At 34.4% G+C, this 19,381-nt stretch overlaps 1 protein-coding gene across 2 annotated transcripts in view; it reads right to left on the bottom strand.

The window, feature by feature from the left end:
- The window catches only part of SLC9A9 (solute carrier family 9 member A9), a 667,550-nt gene that overhangs the window by 634,073 nt on the left and 14,096 nt on the right, over positions 1-19,381 (bottom strand). For both annotated transcript variants that reach the window (XM_029215042.1, XM_029215041.1), the window contains exon 3: positions 8,901-8,944. The gene's annotated coding sequence lies outside the window, so the exon portion shown is untranslated. The remainder of the gene's footprint in view (positions 1-8,900; positions 8,945-19,381) is intronic.

Genomic DNA, 19,381 nt, shown 5'->3' with positions numbered 1-19,381 from the left:
CTTGGTTGCTCAATGTCAGCTCTTTTGATGTCAGAATAGCCATTGGTTAGAGCCAAATAGATTGTCATGAAAGTGTCTGGGGCTTTGGAACCAGCCTGGGGTTTGACTGCTGGCTCGAATTCCTTTTAGGCTGTTTGGGCCAAAGTTTCTACTTAATAAAATGGGGATAATATTTTTATTGGTGATAGATATAGTGTATATGGTACCTGAAAAAAGAATAATAATAACAATAAAACAATTGCTCCCATTTATTGACTTGCTTACTATGTGCAGGCCACTAAAGTCAGTATGTCATATACTTTACATCATTTAATCCTCACAAAAGCCATAAAGGTAAGTACTGTTGTTATCTGTCCTTCAGAGATGAGTTCATTGAAATGTTAACTTCCAGTTTACAAATTCTACCCTTAGAAGAGCAGCTACCAACCATCTACTGCCTACTACATGCTGGAGACTTGGCATTTATTTTCTCTTAAGGTTTAGAGAGATTAAATAGTTTGCCAAAGTTACACAGCTAATCAGAGACAGAGCTAGGGTCAGAGCCCAAGAAGAAAACCCCTCAGGGCCATTGCCTTTAACCTTTACTGTACTACCTCAGCAAAAAGTAGCTATTATTATTATTACCATAGGTATCAGTTTAAAAAAATAAACATAAAATCAATGTACTAAAAAGATACACCTATGCATATGTTTGAAACTTGACAAATGTAATTAGGGAATCAAATAGTTTCAGGTATAACCTATTGAATTGAGAGCATCTATCTTTGTACTGAATTGCAAAGTAAATATGAGGACAACTTCTAAAAGTCAAAATAGAGCTAAGCACTAAGCACTCCACACTTGAATCCACTTTCCCAGGACAATCCTTCTAAGAAACAGAATTTGAAATTTTGAATTCCAAAGTTATGTTCACATCTGCATCAGATATCTTAAATCGTGTGTGTTGCTGAAAAGTGATAAAGCCTGCAATTATGTCATCTCAAGCTCTGAGAAAGTAAGGTGCAGTAATGTTTGTGAAAGAGCACAGTGCCATATGCAGTCCGTGTCAGAAAAATCAACTTGAGTTCCTATGTTCTTGTATCCTCACTTCAGATTGTCAGCCAGAGCGATATGCAGAAAATATATAGCTTGTCTGAGTTTGCCCTTGCCGAAATAGTCTCAGACTTGTGGGATAAACAGATTAAAACTTCTATCTGAGAGAGACCTTTTCCCCTCCTGATTTTTTAGTTTTGTTTTTTTAATCCATCATTGGATTTAGGGATGGCTGCCTGCTAACATATCTGCAAGGAAATGGCATATAACCAAGAAAAGTGCAGCAAAAGTTTGGTTTTTATTACAGCATTTGGGCAAGTTTTGAAGATGTCTTCAAACAATAAAAGGTAGTGTTCCAAGAAAATCAAAAATTTTGACCACCTAACTCTCAGCAAGCCATTTTCTGCAAATTCTGCAGGAAGCATAGAAACCAGTCCACACTGTGCACTTCAGTTGGGGACAGAAAACATTACAAATGTGAACAGCCTTTTCTGTTCTGTCTTTTCATCATTCCATTCTTTCCACACTGATAATCAAACAGTAATTGATCCTTTTTTGGGTCACCCATTCATTGGAGAGTTTCTGAACATATGGGCATGCCACCTTCTGGTGAAAGGTGTTTATCTGCCATTTACAAAGGATTGGAACTTTCACGGATCCTTTAAGAAAAAAGCAATGTCCTTGATACTTCTGCTTGCATGACAAATTATTCAACTGATTTGTTTCAATAATTTTCTTTTTCCAGAATTAAAGTCAAGTATTATTCATTATTATCATTTAATCTTAGTTTTAGCTAGTCAGTATAATGAGCAGAAAATAGCTAGAGAGAAATAAAGTCTATAGCCTGAAGGATTCCTCTCTTTCTCACACTTCCTAGGGACCTGTGGAGAATTCAAGACACAGCACCTTAATGTAGCCCCTGATTCAGAAGTCATGCTGAGAATGTACTTCATAGGTCTTAAAAACTGTCTGAATTTTGCTTTTCTTACTCTATGGTACAAGATTTGATAGCTTGAAAATAAATACTGAAGAATTTAAATTCTAAGTTCATTTGGAAAATCTATAATGCACAAGAACCTCATTTTTATGATTATTCTATCAATAGCTTAACAGTGCAAAATTAAGTTTATTCCTAAGGATAACAGACTGTTTCTATGGTAGCTTGTTATAGCTGAAGATAGGAGAGATTAAATTACCACTTTAACAGTGAATTGTTGGGCTTCCCTGGTGGCGCAGTGGTTAAGAATCCACCTGCCAATGTAGGGGACACGGGTTTGAGCCCTGGTCTGGGAAGATCCCACATGCCGCGGAGCAACTAAGCCCGTGCACCACAGCTACTGAGCCTGTGCTCTAGAGCCCGCGAGCCACAACTACTGAAGCCTGCGTGCCTAGAGCCTGTGCTCTGCAACAAGAGAAGCCACCACAATGAGAAGCCCGCTCACCGCGACGAAGAATAGCCCCCGCTTACCGCAATTAGAGCAAAGCCTGTGCACAGCAACGAAGACCAATGCAGCCAAAAATAAATAAAATAAATTTTAAAAAAAAAACAGTGAATTGTTTTAAATATTTTAATAACATGCTGATTTTTACAAGAGAAGCTTAACTGTTCCCTCATCAATAGATAGGGTTGCAACATAAAATACAGGATGCCAGTTAAACTTCAATTTCAGGCAAATAATAAATATATATTTTTAGTATAAGTATGCCCCCCCTACAATATTTGGGACATGGATTACTGAAAAAAGTTCCTTGTTCCTCTAAATTTCAAGTTTAAATGGGAATTCGGTATTTTCATTTGCTAAATCTGGCTTTGAATGGTTTTCAAGAGTTCAGCTGGCTATCAACACCCTTTACATTCACCCGTTCATTCATTCACTCACTCATTAATTCATTTAACAAGTATTTGAATACTTCCTATACTATTGTCAGCATGGGGAATAGTTTTGCAAAAATCCCCTACCTTATAGATCAGTGGTTCTCATTCTTAGTTGTCCATTGTAATCAGCTGGGGAACTTTTAAAAACATGTTAATAGAGCCCTGGATACAACCCTCAAAAATTCTGAATTACTTGTTCTGGGGTCCATCCTGGTCGTTAGACTTGTATAACCTCCCCAGGTGATTCTAATGTATGGCCAAGGTTGAGAACCACTGCTGTAGATGGAGACAAATTGGTTTTAGTCTTTATTTTTGCAATACCGGCACCTGCCACCAGGTGTGTCCATTAATGCTTGATTCACTCAGCATATCAACTCTCTTCATAGAAGCAAACTGCATACAATTTTAACTAATTGAGATTTTTCCAAAGCAATGTAACTTTTTTAAGCAAGCACTATACATTTTTAAATTAAACTATTTTGCCTCAATTTTAAAACTATGAGTATTTAAATAAATGCATTTATATATTCATTCAAAAATAGTTATTTCTGTCTAAGCATTGGGCATTGTACCAGGCACTGGGGATGAAGCCATCAAAAAGACAAAGCTACTCTTCTTACAGGAGGGACAGACAATTAATATGGAAACAAAAAATAAATACTTCCTCTGAAGAAAAAGAAGCAAGGAATACAAAAAAAAAAAAATTAAGTAGTGGAGAAGGGTAGCATTGTACAATAAAGCAATCAGGAAAAGCTTCTCAGGGGTACATTTGATCAGACACCTGAATGAGGTGAAGGACTGAATCGGCAAAAATATCCAGTGAAAGGTAAAAGAAATAGCAGGTAGGAAGGTCCTGAAGCCAGAGAAAGCTTGGTGTATTTGTAGGAAGAGTTGGAAGGATAGTGTGGCTGAAGCAATGGTATGGGGAGAGTGATATCAAATGAGGCTAGACAAGGGTACGTAGGCCCTTAGGCCAAGGTAAAGACATTGGGCCATATTCTGGGCTATGGGGCGACATATATGGTCTAATTTACAATGTAAAAATATCACCCTGGCTTCCATGTAGAGACTGGATGCTAGGGTAATGGTCTGGCAGGAGCAGGCAGACATTTAGGAGACTACTGCTGTGGTTTGAATAAAAGATAATGGCGACTTGGACTAGGATGGCAGGGGTAGTGGTTTCAAGAAGTGGTCGGACTCAGGATATATTCTGAAAATAAACCAACAGTTCTTGCAGATAGGTTGGATGTAAGGTGTGAAGGAAAGAGGAAATAAGACTGTCTGAGATTTTAGCCATCTACAAAGATGGGGCTTAAAAGGCTGACACAAGAGTTCTGTTAGGGCCAGGTTAAACTTGAGGTGCCTAATGCTCATCCCAGTGGATAGGTCATAATGGCAGATATGTGTGTATGGGGCTCAGAGAAGCAATCAAGGCTGCAGATATAAATTAGATCATCACCAGTACATGGAAGTGTACCATTTTTCTCAAGTTTAACACATTGTACTGTTTTTAAACAAAGTGGTGCAGTAATTTCCTTTTAAAGTGAAATACTTTCTCTAGGAGTTATACCCATGACCTTCTCAACTACACCGGCACCTAATGACTTATAATCCTTTACTACAGAAAATGTATATAAAAGGAAACATTGCCCCCACAACTTTTTAAATGTCCCTGGGATGAACACAAGAAGTAATTGTGAAAATTATATTGGATGATGCATGAGGCCTTTTTAGACTATAACTAAAAAAACCTCTCATGACTAAGAAATGATAATTTTCAGCTGTAACTGCTTTTTTCTTGAAATTGTTTTATCACACATTTTAATATTCAAACAATCCAGCGGTATTTTTAAAATAGTAAGTAAATTATAAATAAAAATTAGATTTTTATACCATTATATCTTTTAGAATGGGGTTCATACAAGTAGCATAATTTTTGATAGATTAAAAGGAGAATTTTAATATACCAACTAATCTTTATTATAATATTCACTAGAGAATATTCAGTTTGTAATGTTGTTGGAAAACTGAGTTTAGTAGAAAAAAAAGGATTTTGAGTTTCCTCTTTGCCACTAAACTAGTTATATGACTGAACACAAATTGTTTAGCTGCCTGGAAACTTAGTTTTCTTATTTGAAAAAAAGGCTACTTCTAAATCTACTTCTAAGGGCTTTTGATTAGGTGAAATAGTGTATGTAAAAATATTTCATAAATAATAAAATTATACATGAAAGAAACTGTAAATAAATCATGGACTACTGTCCACATTCTTTTCTATTAATAAATATCACACATCTAGTACTTAAGAACTCAAGGCATATGGCAATGACGATAACGTTGCTGTGAAAAATTAGTCACAAAGTGTTTTAGACTCAAAAATATAAGTCTAAAAATCTTACCTCTTTTTTTTAAACTTCTCTCGTGTTATTAGTTTATTTCTTTTTCTTGAGTTGTTAAGGTGACTGAGTTTATCTTTTTTTTTCCTCTCTATCGTTGATAAGGATAAATGAGGAATTTGAGATGGTAAGATTAAGGAGTCAACACCGACAGATGAAGAAAGGAGAGAATTATGAAGAATTCAGATAAGACACAAATAAACTTCAACTCAGCTCTCTTTCAAAATTTACAATTAATAGTATAAGCAATATATAATTATGTGTTTACATTAGTGATTAAAATACTGCTAAAAGCTTTTTTAAGAGAGTTAATTTTAATTAATCATCAAAACACTATTATTGGTCAACTTAGTATGGAAACAGTTGTATTAAACAGCAATAGGATTCATTCCCATTTCTACCTCTGATACCTGGCCCTGTGAATACTGGCTATGGAAGAAACAATACCATATACTGGATGCTGATTCAGATGTAAATAGCCTCCTGAAGAATATAAGAGTGGCACCACTTACTACTACTCCTAGTGATCCACTAGCAAAACTTTTGCTCCCTATACCTGCAACCTTACACTCTGATCTACAGGTCTGAGTTTCAAAGGGAGGAATGCTTCCAACAGGAGACACAGGTAGAACACTATGTGAAGACAGAGAACTGGAGTAACACATCTCCAAGCCAAAGAAGGCTAAAAATTGCTGTAAACTACCAGAAGCGAGGAAGAGGCAGGGGAGGATCCCCCTGTATGTTTCAGAGAGAGCATAGCCCTGCAGACACCTTGATTTTGGGCTTCTAGCCTCTAGATCTGTGACACAATAGATTTTTGGGTAATTTTTTTAAGCCACCTAGTTTGTGGTACTTTATTATGGCAGCCTTAGAAAAGTCAGACAGCCACTGTTTTAATAAATCTTCTAGATTTAACAGGGCACAGAACTTGTTTAGAAAGATTTACTATTTTCTAGGAACTATTAGCTAAGGGGCTGTGTCTCCTGTCTTTCATAAGCAGTTAAGAAGGAACAAGAAGGTAAATCGAATCAGGTAGTACAACCTTTAAGTAAAAAAAAATGTTCATGCTCTCCACAATAAAGCACATTTTATTTTTCTCACTTTAAGACAACATTAGAAGATTCTAGATATGTAACAATATTGGCAAGTAGACTTGGAGAACATGAGCCAGTTTTATAAGTACTTAACAGAGGATGATTTAACGTCCAAGGATGTACTTTTAAACTTTACGCAAGCCAAGGGTCTACAAGACAGGAGAGGTCATTTATGTTGTCTCAACTCCTAGAGCAATATTTGATTTGGGCCAAAGAAGTACAGACACTCCAGATAGATGGGAAAAGGGAAACGGGAAATTTTAAATAATATCAGAAGGAAACTTTTAAAGGAGTATAACATCCATCATTTTGTCAACAGTGATCTGGTTAAGGCTGAGATTTTAGAGCAGTTCAATTGGACTTTGAAATCTAAAATGTGGTGTTATTTTACTGCTCAAAACACATTTTAATACGTTGATATAATTCAGTACTTTATCACTAGTTAACAACCACCAGAAAATCTGAAAAAAAATCTATAAATATCATACTCAGAAATTCTTTAGAACTTTAAGAGAAAAAACAGAAAATTCCATTTTGTGAGAAAGAAAATCATGGCATCTGAGTTAAAGGAGAGATTCGAAAAGTGGTTCCAGAAGATAGTAACAAGAAAGATATATTCAGTAACAAAAGTGGTAACCAGAAGCTAGCAACAACTTTTTAGTTAAAAGATCATGAAAAGGCTGCTGGAAGAACCAAAAATCATAACCATATGTCAAGAGTAAGTACACAACATAAAAAAAGAAATTATTTAGACAAAGGGACATGCTAGGAATTAGATCATTCTCATCAAATGGTTGGACTGACTTGAAAATATTAATAGTTGGACAAAGCTTTGATGATTTAGAACCTTTACATGGTGGAAAGTAGGTGAATAAAAATGGTTTTTATACATATGGTTACCAAAGGGGAAAGGCGGGGGAGGGATGAATTGGGTACTTGGCATTAAGAGATGCACACTACTGTATATAAAACTGATAAACAACAATGGCCTACTGTATAGCACAGGGAACTATATTCAATGTTTTGTAATAACCTATCATGGAAAAGAATCTGTATATTATATATGTATAACTGTATAACTGAATCACTTTGCTGTACACCTGAAGCACTGTAAATCAGCTATAGTTCCATGAAAAACAATGGTTTTTATATGCACTACCCAGCAATATTTCAACATTACCTTTCCCTTGAAGCTTAAGGATATCTGATAGTTGGGATTTGAGCAGATCAAGGCCCCAGAACTAGGAAATCACCCCCAGAGATGCTATCTTCTGGTGTGGAGGACCATATTTTCTAGAGGAATAAGTATAAACTATCATCTTTATATATTTATATTTAGAAAAGAGTAAATTTGTTCAAGCCACCTACTATGACCCTCTCAGAATTTTATGCCGGATCTTTTGCTTTTAGCTGGCTAAGACAAAAAGTGAGAAGGCTGCATGAAACATTTTGCTGTCAACCCTGGAAGTGGATGTATCCCATCTACCACACTACTTTGTCTAGAATCCAGTCACAAGGCCATATTCATATTGCAGTTTGGGCCGGGAAAGGCAGTATTCCTATGTGGAAGGAGAAGTGGGATTGATAAACACCTAGCAATTTCTGCAAAAAGAACTGATACATGCACAAATATCCCCTATTTTCATTTTGTTGGCATTTGCAGGTATGTCTGTGCCCAACTATTAATTTTCAGCCTTTCTGGATTAGATTGGTTTTAGATGAATCTCTTGAATCTACAGTTTATACTTGGGTTTAGCTCTATGATTTGACCTAAGAGATTCCTCTTTCACTAGGTGAGTTTTTTTATTTAAATTTATTGATCTGATAGCTATGTTTGTTCTTAGTTTTGTCAGATTGTTTTGTTTTCTTCTTTTAACTTGTTAATGTTTACTATAAGGTTATCTTTTTTCTTTGGTTTAGTTTTAAGCTTATTTTCTTCCTAAAATTTCAACGGTTTTCTTTTTAAAATTAATATAATCTATCCTCTGATTTTTTAGGCTTGAAAACTCTGTTTGTTGGCTTTAAACGTGTATAATAATTTGGTTTTGTATTGAATTCTTCTGATGTTCTTTCTTTTCCTGAGGAAAATGTAAATAATGTTGTATCATCTTCTAGCACTGATTGTAACTGGGATGAATTTCTATATAATTTTCTCTTTATTTTTGGAATAAGGTAAATGTTTAGGCTATTTATTTCTGTTGCTTCAAATCCTTGCCAACTCTTGTTATTTCTAGTTATTTTAATCTTAGCCATGTGAAACGATGTGTAGTAATAACTCATTTGCATTTCAGTTTGTATTTTTCTGACAACTATTGATAGTGAGCATTCTTTCATGTGTTTGTTGACTACCTATATCTTTACATATTTATGTAATACATATAGTTTTATATAAAATATAATAATATAAATATATATTATGTGTATTATACATGTATAATTCTACACACATATATATATGTATAAAATTTGATAGATATAACATTTTCTCCCAATATGGCTTACCTTTTCATTTTCTTAATCATGTGTTTTAAAGAGCAGAGGTTATCCTGAAAAAGAAGAATAAAGTGGGAGGCATCACTTCCTGATTTCAAGCTATATTATAAAGCTAAAGTAAGTAAAACAGTATGATACTAGCATAAAAACAGACACATTGACCAAGGGAACAGAATCGAAAGCCTAGAAACATAATAAATCCACATGTATATGGTCAACAAATATTTGACAAGGGAGCCAAGAATACTCAATGGAGATGACAGTCTCTTCAATAAATATCACAGGGAAAATTGAATATTTCTAAGAATGAAATTATACCCCTATCTTATATCTTTCACAAAAATTAACTCAAAATGGATGAAAGACTTCAAAATGAGACCAGAAGCCATAAAACTTCTAGAAGAAAACATAAGAAAAAAACTCCTTGACATATGTCTTGGCAATAACTGTTTGGATATGACATCTAAAGCACAAGCAACAAAATCAAAGATAAACAAGTGGGGCTACATCACTAAAAAGCTTCTGTACAGCAAAAGAAATGATCAACAAAGTAAAAGGACAACTTACAGAATGGGGAAAAGTATTTGCAAACTGTATATTTGATAAGGGGCTAATATCCAAAATATATAAAGAACTCATACAACTCAATAGTAAAAAAAGCAAATAATCCAATTAAAAATGGGCAAAAGACCTGAATAGACATTTTCCCAAAGAAGATATACAAATGGCCAACAGGTACATGGAAAGGTGCTCCACATCACTAATCATCAGGGAAATGCAAATCAAAACCACAATGAGATAGCACATCATGCCTGTTAGAATGGCTATCATCAAAAAGATAAAAGATAAATGCTGGTGAGGATGTAGAGAAAAGGGAACCCCTGCACACTATTGGAGGAACTGTAAATTGGTATAGCCACTATGGAAAGCAGTATAGAGTTTTCTAAAAATATTAAAAATAGAGCTATCATACGATCTAGCGATTCCACTTCTGGAAATATATCTGAAGGAAATGAAAATGCTAATTCTAAAAGATACATGCACCCCAATGTTCATAGCAACATTATTTACAATAGTTAAGGCATGAAAACAACCGAAGTGTCCACTGACAGATGAACGGATAAAGAAGTTATGATATATATATACACACATATATATATGTATATGATAGAATATTATTCAGCCATAAAAAGAAGGAAATCCTGCTATTTGTGACAACATGGATGGACTTTGAAGCATTTATGTTAAGTGAAATAAGTCAGACAGACAGAGAAAGACAAATACTATATGATCTCGCTTATATGTGGAACCAAAAACAAAAACAAAAAACAAATTCATAGTAAAAGAGATCAGATTTGTGGTTACAAGAGGTGGGGCTGTGAGGGTAACTGGATAAACAAGTAATAGGGATGTAATATACAACATGATGACTATAGTTAATACTGCTCTGTGGCACATTTGAAAGTTGTTGAGAGTAAATCCTAAGAATTCTCATCACACACACACACACACATACACACACACAATTTTTTTTTGTATCTATATGAGATGATGGATGTTAACTAAATTCATTGCAATAATCATTTCACAAACATATAAGTCAAGTCATTATGCTGTACACCTTAAACTTATGCAGTGCTGTATGTCAATTATATATCAATAAAACTGGAAAAATATAACAAAGATACTACTACAAAATCTAAAAATAACTCATTTATTAAAACCACTCCAAAAGGAACCAAGACTGTGACTGTGTCATAACAAAACACATAGTAATACAGGTTTACACCTAGAAAATGGATAATAAAACAACCCTGGGTGGGAAGCACAGGAGAAAAGAAGAGGGGCAGTTATCACCATGAGATCTTTTGGCACCTCTACATGTCCTTCAAGGAAGAAAAAACATCAAGCAAGGAAAAACAAGTAAGGATAAACGGTGAGCATTGTAAACCAACAGCTAATAATTAAGAAGAAACTGGAAAAGAGAAAAGGAGTAGGAAAGTCAGAATCATAGAATAAATGTTAAAAAAAGAATATTAGTAGATTTCAAACTAGTCTTAAAACATATAGCTGCTCTCACATTCTACCCTGGGATGAAGTGTGGTCTTACCCTGCCAAATAGTTTTAAAAGCTGCAGTAATTTCCTGGTATGAAGAATTACTTCAGGATGTTAACAGAGTCAGGATGCTCTCCTCGTTAGTACGTGCAATTTATATTCAGACAATTAGATCTCAGAATCCACATGCCCACTCTCTCAATAACCTTTGTAACCAGTTCTCCAGTTACTTTAGTTCCTTACCTCATAAAATATATTTTATATATTTTATTAAATAATTTGTTAAACTATAAAATTTACAATAAAAGCATTTTAAAAAAAGTTTTCAACTTTGATAAAATAAATTTAGCCTTTTTTTTTGGCCGCACCTTGCATCTTGTGGGATTTTAGTTCCCCAACCAGGGATTGAACCTGGGGCCACAGCAGTGAAAGCACCAAGTACTAACCACTGGACCACCAGGGAATTCCCCAAATTTATCATTGTTTTTGATTTCATGATGAGAACTTTTGGTGTTTTATCTCAAAAACTTTTTTCTACTCCAGTTATGTGAAGATTTTCTCCTAAGTTTACTTCCAGAAGTTCTATGATGTCTTAGCTTTTATGTTTAGATCAATGACCCATTTCAAATTAAGTATCTGTAGTTTCTGAAAATTAAATCAATCTTGCATTTCTAGAATAAGTTCCACTTAGTTATGATGTATTATTTTTATATATTGCTGAATTTATAATATTTTGATAAGAATTTTTGAATCTATGTTCCTAAGGGATATTGGTCTGTAGTTCTGTTTACTTACAATGTCTCTGTCTGGTTTTAGGGTATTAGGATAATGTTGGCATCATAAAATGAATTGGATATTGGTAACAGTTTCACTACCACTATTTTCTGAAGGAGTCTGTATAAGATTAGTGATGTTTTCCTTTTAATATTTGTTTTAATCTACCAGTCCAACCGTGTGGGACTGCTGTTTCCTTTGTAAAAGGGAAGTTTTAAAATAATCAATTTCAATTTTTTAAATAGGAGACTTAACATGTTTTTTCCCCCCATGCCAGTTTTAATTTGGCCTTTCAGGAGTATTCTATTTTATCTAAGTAGTCATAGTTTTTAACAAAATATATCTTTACTATTCTTTTAATGTATGTAGGCTCCATAGCGTTTTCTCCTCTTTCATTCCTGTCTTTGGTAATTTTTGTCTTTTTTCATTTTTTCCCGGTCAGTCTAGCAAGAGGTTTATCAATTTTATTGATCCTTTCAAAGAAGTAGCTCTTTGTTCAATTGATTTTCTCTATCGTTTATTTTCCACTTAATTTATTATTCTATTCCTTATTTCATTCCTCCTACTTACAGTGGGTTTAATTTTTTGTTTGTTTTACTTTTTAAAATAGAAGCTTAGATCATTGGTTTTTAAATGTTTCCTCTTTTCTAATATCAGCACTTAAAGCTATAAATTTCCCTGTAAGTTACTGTAGTTGCACCCTACAAATTTTGATGTGTCATTTTCATTATAGTTCAAAAATAATATCATTTCGTTCAGTTCAACATTTTTTCTAATTTACCATGTTATTTATTCATTGACCAATGGGGTATGTAGAACTGTGTAATTTAATTCTATAATATTTAGATATTTATTTCAAGATAAATGTTGTCATTGTTTTCTAAATTAATTTCATGTGGTCACAGAATACATGCTGTATGACTTTGATTATTTTACATTTAGTGGAACTTCTTTCATGGCTCAACATATGATCTATCTTGATGAATATTTCCTGCCCATTCAAAAATAAGATGTATTCTGTGTTGGGTGTAGTTTTCTATAATTTCAGTTAGGACAATCAGGGTGCTATTGTTATTCATGTTTTCTATAATCTTAGAGAAATTTTCTGGCAACTTATTTTATGAATTACTAAACTGTGTTGAAATCTTCAACAACATTTATGGATTAATTTATTTTTCCTTTCAGTTCTCTTAGTTTTTGCTTCTTGCATTTTGAAGCTCATTATTAGGCACACACACATTTAGAATTATGTCCTCTTGATTAAACTATCCTTTAATTATTATGAGATGACATTCTTCACTTTGGTAATATTGTTTGACCTGAAATTGATTTTGTCCTATATTAATATAGCCACTTTATCTTTTTTATGACTAAAGGCCTATAATTGTCTTTATATTTAAAGTGATTATTGTGGACACCATATAGTTTGGCCTTGCCTTTTTATCCAGTCTGAAAATCTCTACCTTTTAATTGGACTGTAAGAATATTTGTGTAGATCCAAATTTCCATCTAAATTTTTATTTAGCCAAAAATAACTTCTTTATTTTTGTAGTGCTTGTAGTGCTGGACTGTTAATGATATATTTTCTTAGCTTTGTCTGAAAATGTCTTTATTTTTGCCTTTATTTTTGAAGGATATTTTAACTAGATATGGAATCTGATCAATAGTTTTCATTTTCTTTCATTATTTTGAAGATGTTTTTCCATTGCCCTCCAGCTGATATTGTTTCTAATGAGAAGTCAATTTTAACTCTTATTAATTCCAAAGCATGAAAAATGCCCCCCTTTTTTTAATCTTTGGTTCACTAAAATTTTTCTCTTTATCACTGATTTTCAACAATTCGATTTTATGTCCCTTGGTATGGTTTCTTGTGTTTGCTCTACTTGGGGCTTATTGAGCTTCATGGGATTGTGAGTTTATAATTTTCTTAAAATTTGAAAAAATATTTGACTGTTATTTCATCAAAAAAATTTCTGCTCCCCTCATTTGGAACACCATTTGTACTTAAGTTGGATCACTTGATATAGTCCCATAGCTCACAGAGTGAATATGTTCATTTATATTCAGCCCTTTTGCTCTCTGTGTTTTATTTTAAACAATTGTTAATTGCTACATCTTTAAGTTCATTGATTCTTTATTTTACACTGGACGATCTGCCATTAAGCCCATTTATTGTTTCCTGTGTTTTTTTTTTTTTTTCCTTTCATATTGGATATATTTTTCAAGTCTCAAAGTTCATTTTAGTTCTCTTTTCATAACTTTCTTTCCTCATTATAATTGCTTAAAAATATTTCTAATTGCTATTTTAAAGAATGTGTCTGCTAATATTATTTTATTTATGGGTTTGTTTCTATTAACTAATTGCATTCCTAGTTATTAGTTGCTTTTTCCTGCATGTCTAGTAATTTTTGATTCAATGCTGAATATGATAATTTTCATGTTGTTGAGTCTGGATTTTTAGTTTTCCTCTAAAGAATGCTGACTTTTTTTGTGTAACACAATTATTCATCCATTTGAGGTTGTTTAAAAAGTTTTGTTTGTGAGGTGCTAGACTAGCCTTAATGTGGATGTAATTTAGCCTTGTTACTAAGGTAGTACCCTTTTGGGGTCTCTGCTGAATGCCTGGACTGTTCACTAATGTTACTACACTTTGGCTGGTCTGAACTCAAATATATCCCAGGTCTGTCTATGCTCTACCTTCCTGCTTTTCATTCTGGAAAGTGCCTCCAGTTAGAAAGGGAGAATGATTGCTGGACTCACTTAAGTGCTTTCCCTTCTCTTTAGGATCACAGCCTTGTGCTGCCTGTTTTCTGAAGTCTGAAAACAGTTGTTTCCTATACTTTGTCCAGTTTTTTAGTTGTATGCCAGTCTAGTACTTTTTACTTACTTTCTTTTTTGTCTTTTTATTGTAAAATAAAATAAAATTACAGAAAAAAAACCACAAAAGAAAATGAATCTTAGTGAATTATTATAAGGTTAAATACCTGCTATGGTCTGAATTTTTGTGTCCCCCCAAAATTCATATGTTAAAATCCTAATCACCAAAGGTGATGGTATTAGTAGGCGGGGCCTTTGGGAGGTGCTTAAGTCATGAGGGTAGAACCCTCACAAATGGGACTGTGCCTTATAAAAGAGGCAAAAGAGAGCTCCCTAGCCCTTTCTGCCTACTGAGAATACAAGAAAAATTCTGTGACCTGGAGGAAGGCCCTCATCCAGCCATGCCAGTGCTGTGATCATGGACTTCTGGCCTCTAATACAGTGAGAAATAAACTTCTGTTGTTTATAAGCTATCCAGTTGTGGTATTTTGTTATAGCAGCCCAAATAGTCTAAGACTATACCTTTGTAACTACTGCTCTGGCCAAGAAACAGAAATTGACTAGCCATCCTAGAAGCTTCTCTGTGTGCTCTTTCCCTCTCACAGCCCCCTCCCACCCATATCTAGTTTCCCAACTTTTAAAATACTCATTTCCTTGGAGTTTTTATGGTTTTCGATCACTGAAGTGGGCACCCCTAGACCCTTACCCATTTTTGTTAACTTGAATTGTCTTATAAGTCTCTTTTTATATACAGGTGTTCCCTTCATTCCTTTCTATTTTTTACTATTTATCTGTTGAAGAACTGGGCTGTTTGTCCTGTCCAGTTTCTCACAGTATGAATTTTGCTGATTATGTATTCATGGTGTAATTCAAATATTCTATTTTTTCTATTTCTTGCAAACTGTCTTCGGGATCCAGAAGCTTGATAAAAATACCTTTTTACCCCTTTGGTAAGACTATAATTTTCATCTGAAGGCACTTAATAGATTGTTTTCACTCAGTTTTGATGTGTGCAGCCATTTGTGTTCAATGCCTAGATTCATTAATTCATTGGTGTTTGTGAAATAGTGATAGCCTAATGTTTTTATTAGCTGAAATAAGTTTATAAGAAGACACAAACTTATTTACTATTTACCAAGTGGTATGGTTCACTTAGGTAGGGTAACATGAATGCTTGCTGTTTTCCTTTCATTTGTTTTTAAGATAATGATTTGCAACTATAATAGTTTCCTATGGCTGCTGTAACAAATTACCACAAACTTGATGATTTAAAACAACATATATTTGTTCCCTTACAATGTTGGAGGCCAGAAGTCTGAAATGAGTATTATGGGGCTAAGATCAAGGTTTCAGTGGGGCCACACTCACTTCAAAGACTCTAGGTGAGAATCCCATGTCCAGGTGCTTCCTCCATCTTCTCTCTTTGACAATGTTTCCATCATATGGCCTTCTTATTTTCTGTCTGTAGTCAAATCTCTGTCTCCCTCATAAGAATACTTGTGATTTAAGACCCACCTGGATAATTGAGGATAATCTCCCCATCTATTCTTTTTTTTTTTAATATTTATTTGTTTATTTGGTTGTGCTGGGTCTTTAGATGAGGAAGGCAGGCTCCTTAGTTGTGGCTCAAGGGCTCCTTAGTTGCGGCATGCATGTGGGATCTAGTTCCCTGACCGGGAATCGAACCTGGGCCCCCTGGATTGGGAGCGTGGAGCCTTAACCACTGTGCCACCAGGGAAGTCCCACCATCTAACTATTCTTAATCACATCTGCAAAGACCCTTTTTCCACATACAGTAAAAATTGTATATCTCTGGAGGCCTACCACAGTGACCAATGCAATCTTTAAAAAATAGTATTTAATATTATTATGAACTCACAAGTTTAAACATACCTGATTGGCTTCAATCTATTGCAATTTTTATACAAACTTTGGCCAATTAGAGCCTCAATTTGACTTCTGAATCCTTGTGACATGACCCTTGTAATTTCTGATTGTTTTTCTGCTATATAATACTTCAAGATGTTCTAGCATATTTTCTGCTGTAGACCTGGAATCAATCATATCTTGAAGAAGCCTTTATGGTTTCCTTCAAAAGAAAATTATATGTCAAAAGAACAGTCTGGAAGCTAGGGTTGCTATAAAAAATTACTGGTTGGTGATTTTTTTTTTTTTTTAGGATTTTTCAAATTCAGGACTACAGGGTTTTTAATTAACCTTTTTTATTTTACATCTTTCTTTTCACACTGAGAATCCTCATTCTCAAGGTCACAAGTAATGATAGATTTAGAATATATCACAATTGCTCATTTGTTTTATCCTTATTTTTTATACCATATTTAAGTATCTTAAATATGTTGCTCCATTTCTTCCTGCATAAAGCATTGCTGTTAAAAAATCTGATAATTTTGATGCCCTTCTGAAATATGTACTCTTTTCCCTAGATTCCCAATGATTTTTTTTTCTTTTCCTTTAAAGTCCAATACCTTTACTAGAATATTTCTTGGTCTTAGTTCTTCTGGATATTCTCATGTAAAAGTGTGCTCTTTTAATGTATATTTCACAGTAATATTTTTCAGCAAGTTTTTTTTTTTTTTTTTTTTTTTTGCTGTATGCGGGCCTCTTACTGTTGTGGCCTCTCCCATTGTGGAGCACAGGCTCCGGACGCGCAGGCTCAGCGGCCATGGCTCACGGGTCCAGCCGCTCCGCAGCATGTGGGATCTTCCCGGACCAGGGCACGAACCCGTGTCCCCTGCATTGGCAGGCGGACTCTCAACCACTGTGCCATCAGGGAAGCCCCAACAAGTTTTTAATATTTGTTCTATCCCCTAGATGTTCTTGTTTCTTTTTTTAGGGACTCCTATATCTGTATGTTGAATCTTCTTTTTAAAGCTTCAATATTTGTCATTTTCCCTCAAATCTTTTTTTATTTCTCCATATTTTTTTTTTAAAAAACTCCCTCCCTTTAATTTACTATTTCTTGTAAGGCATTATTTGTTGTATTTGTGTGTGTGTGTGTGTGTTTGTGTGTGTTAAGTGTTTTCCTTCTAATTTATTCTTCAGTTCTGAAATATTTTTTCTTTTGTTTTTTGAGCTTTATTAGCTAATTTCTGAGTTTTTCTAATTCTAATTTTTGTTTTCATATCTTGTATCTTTTCATTAAGCAACATGAAGTCTCTTAGTTCATTTTGAAATGGTATGTTTCAGTTTGCATACACATTGAGCATGTCTTTCTAGTATGTTTTCTTTGCCTGCAGGGTTATTCTGTTTCTTATTGTCACCTTTTCTTATAGTTACTTGTATGTTATTTGACTTCAATAGTTTTCGAATGTTCATTTTTACATGGATTTAATTTGCATAATTTCTTAGATTTGGTTCAGATAGCTTTTCTAACTTCTCATGAGCTCACTTTTCTATAGTTTACTATATTAGTAAAACTATAAGTGCTTGCTTGGTGCAGTTACCAGCTCTGTTTCCTTCTCCCTTTTCTCTGGATCTTCTTTTTCCTTTGTCTTAGTTGTTCCCATGCTTAACAATTTTGTGTCATCCCAGCAGTTTCTCTTCAGTGTGAGACCTCGTACTTGAAGCGAGCCCTAGTCTCAGGTATGAGAATTTATGGGAATGAACCAACTCTAAGACTTAGGTCTGATTACTGGAATATGCTACACCTCTCCCAGTTTTAGCTGCTGTTCTCAAATTGAATTGCCATGATTTCCAGTGAATAACTTCTAGTTTATGTGGGGTTTTTCTGTTCTCAGCTCTGTCAGATGTCCCTTGGCTTCACAGTGCTTTCCCCTACATGGACATCATGATAAGACACAGGTCTTATGACTATTGTCCCACCTGCTTGTATTCTGGGGTTTGTGAGGACAGCCAGCCTGTTGTTTGTTTGTTTTTGGCTTTGTCATCTAGTTGCAATGTCTTTTTATGTGGGGATTCAGAAGATCTCAAACATATGCTACCAACCCCATTACCATCTTCTCAGAATCTCACATAGTTATTTAAGTGAGATGACTTAATATAAAAAAGTTATTTAGATGTTAAAGAACCAAAAAGCATAAAAAGAACTCTTGAATATCACAGAGCTAGAAACTGCAGGAAGCAACTACCATATCTAGAACTGGGAAACTGGATAAGTGTTTATTGCTTGGCTGGTGCTGGCATTTCTGAGTTCAGATGAGGGGACTCATGGAGTTGGGATCCAGCTCTAAGAGAAGCTGAAGCAACATTCGTGTTGGTTTCCCTGAGGGGGCATAATCAGCATGATATTTGAAAGACTGCAGACTATAGTCAACTGCTGCTGCTGAAAGGAAATGTTAGTGCCAGAGTGAAGTTTTATTGGGGTGATGTTAATAGGAACAAGAAGAAAATAGTGAGAAAAAGAAGAGTTTCTTTCCTCCTCCTTCTGTCCTGTGATCACCCTATACTTCTCCCTATCACCAGACCTTAACAGGGAGCAAGCTGACAAATCAGAAGTGCAATTCCCAGAGTTCTAGTTCCAGCATCACAAAGCAAAATATACAAGGGTCAATTTGAAGCTGAGAGATAATACCTTAAAAACTGGCTTATAACTGTTATATTCTCTTTGTAAACTGTGACTTTTATCACTGCATCATCTTTATCTTAGTACTTTTAACCTTTTTATTTGATCTGATATGAATGTTGCCTTTCCTCCATTTTTTTTGTATGCTGTTGCTTATCTCTTTTCCTATTTTTTATTTCCAATATTTCTTCACTGCTTTAAGTGTGTGTGTGTGTGTGTGTGTGTGTGTGTGTGTGTTTAGGAATACACTGACAGGTTTTGTTTTTATCAACTCAATCTGAGAATCTGTTTTACACAATG

This window comes from Monodon monoceros, unplaced genomic scaffold (assembly GCF_005190385.1).
Source record: "Monodon monoceros isolate NGI ecotype Baffin Bay Population unplaced genomic scaffold, NGI_Narwhal_1 Super_Scaffold_11, whole genome shotgun sequence".
Lineage (NCBI taxonomy): Eukaryota > Metazoa > Chordata > Mammalia > Artiodactyla > Monodontidae > Monodon > Monodon monoceros.
This window is presented reverse-complemented; position numbering and strand designations above follow the sequence as displayed.